The sequence below is a fragment of the Odocoileus virginianus genome, chromosome 8 (assembly GCF_023699985.2).
Source record: "Odocoileus virginianus isolate 20LAN1187 ecotype Illinois chromosome 8, Ovbor_1.2, whole genome shotgun sequence".
Classification (NCBI taxonomy): Eukaryota; Metazoa; Chordata; class Mammalia; order Artiodactyla; family Cervidae; genus Odocoileus; species Odocoileus virginianus.
In genome coordinates this window covers 18,691,389-18,704,977 of record NC_069681.1, presented here as the reverse complement: position 1 = coordinate 18,704,977, position 13,589 = coordinate 18,691,389, and the positions used below count along the sequence as shown (strand labels likewise).

The 13,589-nt window shown below is 40.8% G+C and overlaps 1 long non-coding RNA gene across 1 annotated transcript in view; it reads right to left on the bottom strand.

Annotated features, from left to right (window-relative positions):
• Positions 1 to 13,589, bottom strand: part of LOC139036216 (uncharacterized) — a 211,846-nt gene that overhangs the window by 48,240 nt on the left and 150,017 nt on the right. The window contains exon 3 of the long non-coding RNA XR_011488919.1: positions 1,165 to 1,294. This is a non-coding gene — a long non-coding RNA (uncharacterized lncRNA). The remainder of the gene's footprint in view (positions 1 to 1,164; positions 1,295 to 13,589) is intronic.

Below are 13,589 nucleotides of genomic sequence, written 5' to 3'. Positions count from 1 at the left end.
GCCCTTATAGATATAAAATTTCCCCGAGTTATTGTTAGAACAGCTGCTTTAAAATCTATGTCTGATAATTCTAATATCTGAGTCACCTCAGGATTGATCTATATTGATTATATTTTCTCAATATAACAGAGAATAGGTCAAGAACTTCGTTTTTGTTCTTTGTATGTCAAGTAACTCTGGATGGCTGAAGAAGGAAGTGGCAACCCACTCTAGTATTTTTGCCTGGAAAATCCCATGGACAGAGGAGCCTGTATATATATAGTGAACTATATATATATAGTGGACTATAGTCCAAGGGGTCGCAAAGAGTCGGACACAACTGAGCTTGAGCACAGCACAACTTTGGATGGGAACTTGGGCACTGTGGATGATTGCTCATGAGAACTCTGAATTCTATTATACACCTCCCGAAGAGTATGATATTTTTGTTTTGGCAGTACTGCCAAAAAAAAGTATTCTGTTTCTTGGGCAATATCTCGTATCTTGACTTTAGTTCATTGACCCTTTGCTGAGCTGCTTGCAGTCTGACACATACATTCATGGTTCAGGGATCAACCAGGAATTGGGGAAGGTTTTACACAAAATTTGGGGCTCTCCTCTCTGGCTCTCTCCTTTTGGAGATTCCCCCCTCTCTTTTCAATGTCTGTAACTGCTCTCAACACTTTCCCCTAGTTCTTTATGTCAGAAAACCTATGGACATTGTCCACAGCCAATTCTTAAGCTAAAAAAAACGATAAGGGAAGGAATTCCTTGTTTTGTCCTTTCATCAAATGCCAACCACCCTCCATAATCTCCTTGCATTAGTTCACGTTCCAGGGCCTTCAGGTAGTTCTTTGCATTTTTCATCTGAGGTCAGTCTGGTAGCAACTTAGCTACCCCAGGAGTCAAAACCAGTATGTATTTTAACAAACAATAGTTAGGCATAAGACACTTAAGTGTGAGAATTAACTTCTTGTGTTAATTTTTTCACAAGAAGATTCAGAGGAATGAAAGAACGCAAGACAGCTTAGAAGTGAAGAGTAAACATTTCTAAATGTGGAGAAAATACAGAAGGGGAGGCAGACAACATAATTTTTGCATTACCATTGATTCAACCAAATCTGACCAAAGGGATAGAGATTACTGGTTAACATGTTTGAAAAACCATGAGGCTGTGCTCCATACCTTCTGCTTACCCAGATCCACTTTCCACTCTTCTCCACCTGCTCTCTGCCCTTGGGGCCAACCTGTTTGGACCACATCAAGAGCTCCCTTCCCTTACAGCTTCCATTTGGATTCCAGCCAGTGTGAGTACCTGCAAGAGATCAAAGCAAGGGAAAATTGTGAGGTCAGGAAAATTTTTTCCCAAGATCATTCCCTGTTAGGTTTCTGTGGCTTGACTGCATCCCTCCACCAAAGGCCGTAGTTCTTGCCAGGTGGCTTTCTCCAAAATCTCCAGGCTCTGATAAACACTCCCTCTGCTTGCCTCTTCAAACCTAGCATAGGTAATGGCACCCCACTGGGGTACCGAGAGGCCCTTCGTCCCTTGGTGCTTTTTCTAAATCCAGCACACACCTTTGTAAACAGTGCTTTTATTAAACTCTTCCCAGCATGAATGCACCGTCTGTTTCCTGCCAAGATCCTGATGAATAGAGCACTCCCAGAAAAAAATGACTTTAACAGGTCTTAGAAACAGACGATGGTAAAGTACCAGCCTACACGTTGTCAAACAGGGAAGGAGACCTTCACTACATTTAAAATAAGTAACCCATAAATTTCACTCACATGTATTGTCTAATTTAATGCTAACAACACTCTGACTTCATAGATACTGATATCATTTCCATTAAAAGTGAGAATACTGAGACTCTAAGGCAATGGGGTCACTGGGATTCCCTGATTTTTCTTTAGACTACAACTCCTATCATCTTCCCCCTATACCCTGACCCTTACCATTCAGATAACACACACACACCAGCAATGCTGAAATTCAGAGTTCTCTAATTTTGGGGGCAGGCAGGACATTTTTAAAGTCCTTGAAGTCCAGGGAAAGGAGGTGGAGAAATAGCACATGACAATTTCATCTAGTTTGGAGTTTATCAGTTTGTTAGTTTATTAGTCAGAGAATCCTCTCATTTATTTTATTTTTTTTTATCTCTTAATCTATATTACGTTTATTACGGAAAGTGAAAAAAAGCAACAAAATCATATTTGACATTTTTTTTAGGATAAAACTAAGTCATCAGTTGAATTTCATTCATTCATCCATTCGAAACTCAAATCCAAAATGAGGGTGGATGTGTAGGTAATTTCAAAATCTTGATCTATCCTCATGTAAATCATAACATTCCATCTTTTTCCTAGGTAATGACATTTTTTTTTCCATTTATTTTTATTAGTTGGAGGCTAATTACTTTACATCATTACAGTAGTTTTTGTCATACATTGAAATGGGAGAAGGCGAGGGTGGGATGTTTCAAGAGAACAGCATTGAAACATGTATATTATCTAGGGTGAAACAGATCACCAGCCCAGGTTGGGTGCATGAGACAAGTGCTCGGGCATGGTGCACTGGGAAGACCCAGAGGGATCGGGTGGAGAGGGAGGTGGGAGGGGGGACTGGGATGGGGAATACATGTAAATCCTCTCATTTATTTTAAAGAAATTTTATTTCAAATAAATTATGATTTAATATTGGAGTTGCAGTGTATACAGCATCCTTAAATATTTCTTAAACATTGTCCCATGGCTCCCCAAGAGTTCCAAATTTCAGACTGTGAAAGTCATGATACAGACTAAGAGTTAGAAGAACAGATTGAGATCTTGGGCTCTGGGGACAGTCAGATCTGAGTTTCCAGTACAATTCTTGCTAGTAGCTGTGTCCTAGGCAAGTTGCTTAACTTTTCTGATCCTCAGTTTCCTCATCTGTAAAATGCAAGTAATAATTGTACCCACATCATAATGTTAAATTAATTAAATAAGTTAAAGCACTGTAGTATTTAATACAGGGCCTGGCTCACTATAATCAATTAACAAAACATAGCTAATAATACCCAGATTCAAATTCACAATAAAGATTTATTTTGACATAACATGGTATGTAAATATTAAAGGGAAAAACAAACTTAGACACATACTAACACTCCCTAATTAGAAACCCAAAAATAAATTTAAAAAATAAGCCATAAGTGTATCCAACATTGCTCCCACTTACATTTCAACAAAAAAAAAAAGAGAGAGAGAGAGAAAGAGAGAGATTCTAGAAGTTGCCGGACTTCTAAATAAGCCTGTCATTTCCTAAAGTAAATGCTATGTACCACTGGGTATAAAATGTAACAGAAAGCTGTGTGTTCAATTTATTTTATAGTTTCTTGCTTATTGTTTTCCATTTCCTGTTTTAAAGCTGTAAACTTCCCTTAAGCTTCAGCTATTAATAAAATTATTATTGTCATTGAATTACCTGACTTCATACTATAGAGTCTGGACTGGAGGCGACTCCTTCCCACAGCAAACTGCAAACTGGGGCTGTGCAGTTTGCTCCATTTTTTTTTCTTCTTTTATTATCCAATTGTACTTTTTTCTCTTTCATTATCTAATTGTCATGTGCGTTTTATTTTTTAATTAATTTTTATTGGAATATAGTTGCTTTACGATGTTGTGTTAGGTTCTGCTATACAGCCAAGTGAATGCATTATACATATACATGCATGCACACTCAGTTGGATCCAACTGTTTATGATCCCATGGACAGTAGCCTGCTAAACTCCTTTGTCCGTGGGATTTTTCAGGCAAGAATACTGGAGTGGGTTGCCATTTCCTCCTCCAGGGGATCTTCTTGACCCAAGGACTGAACCTGAGTCTCTTGCAGCTCCCGCACTGGCAGGCGAATTCTTTACTACTGCGTCACTTGGGAAGCCCCTGTGCATATACAGGTATCCACTCTTCTTTTACATTTCTTTCCCACTGAGGTCACCACAGAGCACTGTGCTCCCTGTGCTAGGTATACATGTCAGTCCCAATGTCCTAACTCATCCCACCCTTACTCCCTCCCGCTCGGTAATCATAAACTTGTTTCCTATATCTGTGGCAGTCCGCTTGTGTATATGGTTACGACCTTGCCATCTGATGTAGGTGAGTTCTTTTTATAGATAAAGTTGTTCTAATGAGCAATTTTGGATCCAGATTTTGATCATGGAAGGCCTGTTATATATTGGGGGGGACTGATTAACTTACCAGAAATGGGAATACTTTAATACGGATTTGGTCATCTTCCACAGGAAGACCAGAAATTCCTCCTTTATAAAGGCTTTTTAACCTTTTAAATATTTTATCCCAAAATTCCATTAAGTGTTTAAGAGAGCCTCCAATTTGTCTTCTCCTTTTTGGTTAGAGCATGAGCAAGGCCAGGATCACTGAGCCTGATCTCCAAGCTCTGTCCATGGAGAGTTTCAAAAAATCTACCCTCAGTTGTTGACTGTCAAGAGTCAAGGCACAAGCAAACCTTCCTGGAGGACATCATCTTGCAGAGTTGAGTTCAAAGCCAAAGACTTGTCTGTTCCACAGTTAGGACCCAGTTAATGTGTGAAAGAGTCAGACACAACTGAGTGACTTTCACACATCATTCACAATGTCTCACACACTTTCACTGACATGATCACAAGATTAATATTTTAATCAAATAACTGGTTGGACCAAGTGGACCGTTTGGTGCACTCTCTTGGGATGGCCTCCTGGGTCCATGAAAGGAGTGGGTGTGGGGGGCTGCAGCAATGCAGAGATGGGTTGAATCTAGACATCTTCCTCTTGCACCCTGAGAGGCACAAAATACCAGGCACAAGAACCATTCTGTCAACAAGAAAGACAGGGACTGCAAGGCTACAGGGAAAATGCCCCCATACAGAGCTGGCAAGGGGATTATACTGGAACAATGCCAGTGGCCTTGGGAGCTATAAATGGCTCCTACCAGGAAGAGACCGTTTACTCTGGAGTGAGCTCTGCCTACCAGGTAGTAGAGGCAAATGCTCAAAACACTATTAAAGTACTGAAATGGAAAATATATACATATATGTGGCTTAAACCCTTCAATTCATCCATCCTAATCTAAACCTCCCACTTCCCTCCCCTTGGTTGCGCCAGACAAGCACAGATTTCTGATTTATGCAACGGCTTTTCAGACAGACAGCAAGATCCCACAACTCAAGATTCTGTACACTTGTGACTGTTTATTTGTGTCAATCATAAACAGGTATCATCTAAACCGCAATGACTTCTGGCATCCCCGAACTTGGACCAAATAAGTTTATACATCTCTGGGGAAGAAAGTATTAGATTTCTAACTTAAAATGTTATAAGAACTCAATGACTCTGAAGACAGATATTTAATCTTTCCTTGTAGTACAACTAACTGGCTGATTAAACAGACAAGACTCCTCACATTACTGATATAAAAGTTACTAAATTGTCTGTCTTCAGCTAAAAAGGAAAAAAAAAGTGAATTTCAGTTTTCAGTAACCCAAGCACATGACTGTGGCTACTATTATCTTAGGTATTTCAACCGCTGGTTTGGGTATCATTAAACACTGGAAGCTACTGAACTCAGAGGTGCCGCCTCAGGCTCTGTGAACCATCAACCTTCCTGCCAGGAAGTCTGGATATCATGCAAAGCAGCTGGAAAGCAGGCTACCTGTTGCAAGGTGGTGAGTCAATGGCGCCACCCGCCTTCGCCCCACCCACCACAATCTGCATATCAGCAGATGGAATGAACACAGTGCCAGCTGCCACTGCTGAAATGGCTCCAAATGTCTCCATCATCAGACACGTCCCTGGCCCTGGCTGCCGGAAGGTGGTCAGGAGAGGCCAGGTGGGACTGCTTCCATTCTGAGGCAGTCTCCTTCAGTCCTCCAAACACAGGAGGCTCTTTCAGCTTTGGCTCTCATTTGCCTGGAAAACCACCACTGGAGACTGGAAAAATCAAGACTTCGCAGCAATGATAAGAGCACTGAGAAGCAGCCGACTTCCTGAGTCTTGAAAGGAAAGGTCACTGGAAGATATTTTTTCTCACCACTGTCTGTGTTTTCTTAGGCCCAGCTGTATTCAAAGCCAGTCTCTCCCTGTCTTAGGTACTCAGGCCTCTGGTGACAGAGGGCAGGCAGCTGCAGAAAATGTGCGGCTGTGGGAAAAGGATACGAAACCCTCAGGACGGTGTGTAATATTTTTGTTGAATCAAAACATGATTTTTCAAGGGGAAAAAGGACACACATAAAAGTCCGTTTAATGTTTGGCAAAAAAGGGAAAAAACAAAAAAAGAGCTTTTTGTGTTTAATGCAAACTCACTTCAAGGGAGCTGTAGATCAAATTACCAGCCTGTGACATGTGGAGATGGGCTGGGCAGACTAAGGGTAACTCAAATACCAGCACTTCTGGACCATTCCTGAGCCCATAAACTACACAGAAAATGATGCTAGTCGCTGAATTATTTTCGGTTGCAACAGCTGCTATAACAACTCAGAGAATTTTAATATGCATATACAGGCCTAGTGAGTAACCACTTCAAATATTCTGTGATGGGGAGTCTATCTTTCCCTTCGATCCTTTTGGCTATGGGTAGTAGTAGAGTCGCTTTGAGGGATCCAGAAGAACAAGGGATGACACAAGGAGTAGAATTAGAACCAGAATTCTAAGTGGAGGATTCTCAGGAGGGAAAAATGTATTTCTTAACAATAAACATATACTCTTGCATTACTTTTATAATTTAAAAATATACAAACAGCTCATGAAGCTCAGTATCAAAAACAAACAATCCAATCAAAAAACGGGCAGAATATCTAGATAGACATTTCCCCAAAGAAGACATACAGCTGGCCAAAAAGCACATGAAAAGGTGCTCAACATTATTAGCTATTAGAGAATTACAAATCAAAATTACAATGAGGTATAACCTCACAGCAATCAGAATGGTCATCATCAAAAGGTCTACAAATAATAAATGCTGGAATGAGTATGGAGAAAAGGGAATCCTCCTACATTGCTGGTGGGAATGTAAGTTGGTACAGCTACTACGGAAAACGGTATGGAGATTTCTCAGAAAACTAAAAATAGAATTAACATATGATCCAGCAATCCCACTCCTGAGAATATACAGACAAAAATATAATTCAAAAAGATACCTGCACCCCTATGTTCACAACAGCATTACTCACAATAACAAAACCATGGAAAAAACCCAAATGTCCATTGACAGATGAATGAATAGAAGATACAGCACCTATATACAGTGGAATATTATTCAGCTATTAGTCAGTTCAGTCCAGTTCAGTCACTCAGTCATGTCTGAGGCTTTGAGACCCCATTGACCGCAGCACGCCAGGCCTCCCTGCCCATCACCAACTCCCAGAGTTTACTCAAACTCATGTCCATTGAGTCGGTGATGCCATCCAACCATCTCATCCTCTGTCGTCCCCTTCTCCTCCTACCTTCAATCTTTCCCAGCATCAGGGTCTTTTCCAATGAGTCAGTTCTTCACATCAGGTGGCCAAAGTATTAGAGTTTCAGCTCCAGCATCAGTCCTTCCAATGAATATCCAGGACTGATCTCCTTTAGGATGGACTAGTTGGATTTCCTTGCAGTCCAAGGGACTCTCAAGAGTCTTCTCCAACACCACAGTTCAAAAGCATCAATTCTTCAGCACTCAGCTTTCTTTATAGTCCAACTCCCACATCCATACATGACTACTGGAAAAACCATAGCTTTGACTAGATGGACCTTTGTTGACAAAGTAATGTCTCTGTTTTTGAATATGCTGTCTAGGTTGGTCATAACTTTCCTTCCAAAGAGCAAGCATCTTTTAATTTCGTGGCTGCAGTTACCATCTGCAGTGATTCTGGAGCCCAAAAAGATAAAGTCTGTCACTGTTTCTGCTGTTTCCCCATCTATTTGCCATGAAGTAATGGGACCAGATGCCATAATCTTAGCTTTCTGAATGTTGAGTTTTAAGCCAACTTTTTCACTCTCTTCTTTCACTTTCATCAAGAGGCTTTTTAGTTCATCTTCACTTTCTGCCATAAGGGTGGTGTCATCTGCGTATCTGAGGTTATTGAGTGCCGAAAAATTGATGCTTTTGAATATGGTGTTGGAGAAGACTCTTGAGAGTCCCTTGGACTGAAAGGAGATCCAACCAGTCCATCCTAAAGGAGATCAATCCTGAGTGTTCATTGGAAGGACTGATGCTGAAGCTGAAACTCCAATACTTTGGCCATCTCATGCGAAGAGTTGACTCATTGGAAAAGACTCTGATGCTGGGAGGGATTGGGGGCAGGAGGAGAAGGGGACGACAGAGGATGAGATGGCTGGATGGCATCACCGACTCGATGGGCATGAGTTTGAGTAAACTCTGGGAGTTGGTGATGGACAGGGAGGCCTGGCATGCTGCGACACATGGGGTCGCAGAGTCGGACATGACTGAGCGACTGAACTGAACTGAGCTGATATGTGGAATCTAAAATGTCACACAGATGAACCTATCTACAAAGCAGAAACAGACTCATAGATGTAGAGAACAGACTTGTGGTTATCTGAGGGGCCAGAAGGAGGGAGAGGGATCCACTTGGAGTTTAGAGTTGGTAGATACAAACTATTACATTTACAATGGATAAACAACAAGGTATAGCAAGGTTCGATCCCTGGGTCAGGAAGATCCCCTGGAGAAGGAAATAGCAATTCACTCCAGTATCCAGCAAATCCCATGGAGAGAGCCTGGTGGGCTACAGTCCATGGGGTCGCAAAGAGTTGGACTCGACTTAGCAACTAAACAATAAGAACAACATAAGCACAGGGAACTATACATAATATCCTGTGGCAAACCATAATGGCAAATAATGTAAAACAGAATGTCTGTATGTGTATAACTGAGTCACTTCGTTGTACATCAGAGACTGGCACAACATTGTAAATCAACCATAATTTAAAAAAAAAAGAATAAAATAAAAAAGAGAGAGATAAAATAAGGGAGTGTGGCCCCAGTTAATGAATTTAAGATTACCCAATAAGTTTCCAGAAAAGTCTAATTAAAAAATTGTGTAGTAACGAATTAACTTAACTCAAGGAGAGATCTGGCTCTTGTCCCTTGGTTACTAGGAGGTAGGTTTGTAGGTCCTACCTACTATCTGTAGGTCCTGTCTACTCTCTGTAGGTCCCTGGAATGTTTTACCTGAGAGGAAGATCTTTGTGGGGTATTTTCCCATTCAGGGGACTTTGGTCACTGAATGGTTTAACAATGTGATTTATAATGGAGGCTTTGGGAAATGTTGTATAAATTCCCAGGTCCAAAGAAACTGGAGACTATAGGTTTTAGCCTGAAACTCTAAGAGCCTGAAAGTCTGGAGACTAAATGTCAGTCACACAAGCAGTGTATGAATAGTGTCTATAAAAAGTCTGGACACCAAAGGCTTCAGCGGGCTTCCTCAGCGGGCAATATTCTGCGTATGTCACAGAGAGTGTCAAGAGCAGGTAACAGCATTATGAATTAACAGAGAAAAGGCACTTGGAAGCGTGGCTTTGGGGCCCCTCCTGGACTCTTCCCTATATGTCTCTTCCCTTGGATGATATTAATATGTATCTCCTTCTTTTCAATAAGTTCAGTTGTAACCAAGCAGGACCCTATGGGGCTTTCCTGGAACAGACCTCTGCCCTGTATCCTCTGCCATAGCTCCTCTCTAAAGTACCTAGATAATAGTATCCAATACACATTTCCTGAGTTGTTTTAAAGATTTGAAAACCCCCCACCAAATGGAAGATGCTAACTGCTTGATGACGATCAATAAGCACACAGTCCCCAGACCTCCTGGGCCTAAGGACTGATGTTAACTGCTGGACATAGCCTTGCTACCTCACCATCAACTAACTAGAGAATCGTATGCAATCTGATTACATTCCTGTAATTCCCCCTCCCTTACCTGGCCTTTACAAATGGTTTGCTAAAACCCTTCAAGGAGGTCAGGGGTTTTGACCATGAGCCACCTGTTCTCCTTGTATGGTGCCTTACAATAAAGCTGCATTTTCTTCTATCACCAATGTCAGTGTCAATAGACTGGCTTTCTGTACATGGGTGAGTGGACTTGTGTTTGGCTCAGTAACACTGTGGTTCCTTCTAGAAAATTATCCAACCTGAGGGTGTCTTGGGGAATCCCCTGAACTTGTAGTTGGTGTCAGAAGTGAGGAGAGTCTTATGGGAATTATTCCCCCAGACCATGCAGTTCAGCAAACTCCACTGTAAATACCCTGCATTACCCACCCCCTAAACCCTCAGAAAAATCTACCTCATGCCACAGTCTTATATTAGCTGTGTTTGGGGCAAATAAAGGAAAAGAGGAGATATGCAGTATGGAGGAAGGCCATGCAAACGTAAGAACGCTCCTCATGAAGCAGGACAGTCCATGGAGCTAAGTGACAGCAAAGACGTGGTTGCAGTATGGGTCCCCATGCTTCCATCCTCACAAAAACCCTCCTGGGAATACTGCGTGAGCTTCTGGCCTTTCTATCCCATGTAAGATTGGGACTCATGTCTTTTTACTTAATCAAAGAGCACTCGCTCCAACCCTTTTTTTCCTCAAGTCTTTTGCCCAAGGAAAGAGTGAGTGAATAAATAAATGTATGAAAAATGCAGTTTATTCTCAATGGCATGGACCAAGTTGGTCAGGGAGAACATATTTAGCTAAAAAAGGTAATCCACAAAAGCCAATATACATATTTTAATAGGTAGCCTCAAACTTCTCAAAGTTTTCTTAAGTTCCTACAACAGAGACAAACAGGCAGTAAAAATAACTATCCCTTCAGCCTGCCTTTGCCTGCCTTTTCCTTTGCCTATAAGCATTGCCAACAAACAGCAAAATTCCCCAAATGCCCTTTTGATAACCAAGAGCACAGAAAGAGTCTCACAGCCCATAAACAGGAATCTCAGTCCCTGTTCCCCAAAACACTTAAGATGAAAAATTACAGAATAAAAAGCAGCACTGATGTTTCTATTCCCCTCTGTTACTGTCTCATGGAGTATTTGTCACAACCATCTTTGATTGTTGACTAGGGCCACAGGTGGTTGACCCTAGCTAGTATATCCCGGGGCTTCCCTGGTGACTGTATTAGGAATATAACCATAGTTGTTATTGTCCTTAAACACACTTGAGCAATGAGAGATTATATGAACCATAAGCATCCGTGTAATACCAAGCAGCAAGTTGTGGGCATTCTTTGGGTTTATGCTCTTAATTTTCTTGCCACTAATGGGCTCCTTGAACTTCGTGGGTCTTTCATTTCCCAGTGGAAAGCAAATCTTGCAAGGCTTGAGTTTAATTTGCTGCTACTGCTGCCTCCCATAGGCTGGATAGGATGCAAACATATAAACAAAAAACACATTGGATTCACTTTTCTTCTCCTCTACTGCTCAAAAGACAATTCAATCAAGGGAGATCCAATGGCAGAAAAAAAAGGGGGAGATTGAGGCAGTATTCTGAGACAAAATGGCCAGAGCCAGCACTGACAAACTTAGGACAAGCAATTTTGAGGCAGAAGCAATGAAAAACTCCCAGAGAGAAGCCACAGAAAAGAGAGACTGACTGTCAGAGACTGTTGGATTGATATGTAAATTCACACAAATTTTCTGGAAGGTAATTTGTCCCTAAGAATCAAATTACTCAAAACTGTGCTTGCACTTTGATCCAATAACTCCAGTTCTAAAACTTTACCTGAGAGATAATCACACATGTGTGCAAACATTTAGCTACAAAGTTATTTATCACAGAAGTACTTATAGTGGTGAAAAACATAAGCAACCAAAATGTCCAACACTGGTGATTGGTTATACACACAATAGAAATATAGTTTAATCATTAAATTTGTTGAGATAAAACGGAAAAGGTATTTACAACAATTAAGCAAAAAGAACTCAGAAAATTGTGTAACAGGGTACTCCCACTTTTATAAAAAGAGTACTACCTAGATATACATCAAAATTTAATAGTGATTATTCAAGTGGAGGGATTACTGGTAATTTTTATTTTCTGCTTTGTGTTTAATTGAGTTTTTAATTTTTCTATGCATCAATTTTGCTGGGAGAAATAAAATTATTTTTTATAGAAAAAAAAAAGTAGCCTTTGGAATAAACCAGAAGAACACATTGGACTTTTTTAAGATGGAAGGTGCAGAGTGGTCAGAATACTTCAAATTAGGATGGAATTTCTTATGAGAATGCACTGGATAACGAGGAGGCTTACAACCAGTGGAAGTAACAAGAAACAGGTCCAGGACTATCTTGAGGAGCCAAGGGAGGGGTACATCCCAGTCTAGCCAAAACAACTGGAAGGTCCCACCTTGCTCTAAGGGTGAGGTTACTCACCAAAAATAATTCAGTTAATTAAGATGCCTTTATATTCATCATAAATTACTTGGTTAATTAAGATCTTCATTAGAGGAATTACCATGAAAATATTTGACAAGCCTAGATTCATTCCTATCATAAAGATCAGGAGTATTTACAAATTAGCGAAATAAAAGAAGCTTTCAATTACTAAGGTTCTCTTACGTGTGGGTGGCCAGTTGCTCAGTCATGTCTGACTCTTTGGGATCCTATGAACTGTAGCCTGCCAGGCTCCTCTGTCCATGGAGTTTTCCAGGCAGGAATACTGCAGTGAATTGCCATTTCTTCCTCCAGGGGATCTTCCCAACTCAGGGATTGAACCCACATCTCCTGCACTGTAGGTGGATTTTTTTTTACCCATGAGCCACCAGGAGAAATTCTTAATCAAACTAATAAATAATCAGCCTTGGAAATAAACTTGTAAACATAATGCATGAGTAATGCATAAACGTAATGCATGAGTTTGCTGACTTTTCTGCCCCCATGGATGGTCCATAATGTTAAGAATGGGAGTGATTTGAGTAGCCGAGGTCTACAGTTAGAAAGGAAGGCAGAGAAACAGACTCACAAACAGCAGGTCACTTTGGTACAATTCTGAAGTGGTTGGTAGCTGGCCGCTTTGTGCTTTAGGTTGTTTTTGTCTGTTTGTTTGTTTGTTTTCTCACACCAGCTCATCATGATTTTGGCCTGGACTCTGTGCTGACCCAACTCAAATCCTTCTGACTCAGCTCAGTCCCAGGTTTCTCTGGAAACTCTGGTCATCAGAATCACTGTGGTTAGAACACTTAGGGTGTGCTGAGAAAGAAGGGCATGGAAATCTAAGACAAGTAAAATGCCTGCTGCTTGCTTTACTATTTTTATTTTGGTTTTTATCTTTTTTAAGCAAAGGCCTTCTACTCTTATATAAGTAGGTGAAACTTAAGCTTCATCTACACAAGCCTGCGTAGTAACTCAGCCAAAGGTCACATCACTTTCTACATGCAAGGATTTTAAGGTGGGAATGAGGGGTTGTGGGGAGGGAAAGGTACAGAAAGGAAGGAAAGAAAAGAAATGGAATAGTAATAGAGCCAAATCGATATCAACTCAAAGACTTCCAATGGTGACATAATATTATAATTAAAGCATCTGATTGTCTTTTACCTATAAAAACAAAAATTTCATACGACTCAGTCTAATAATTAAAAATAGCCACTGTTACTGCGTG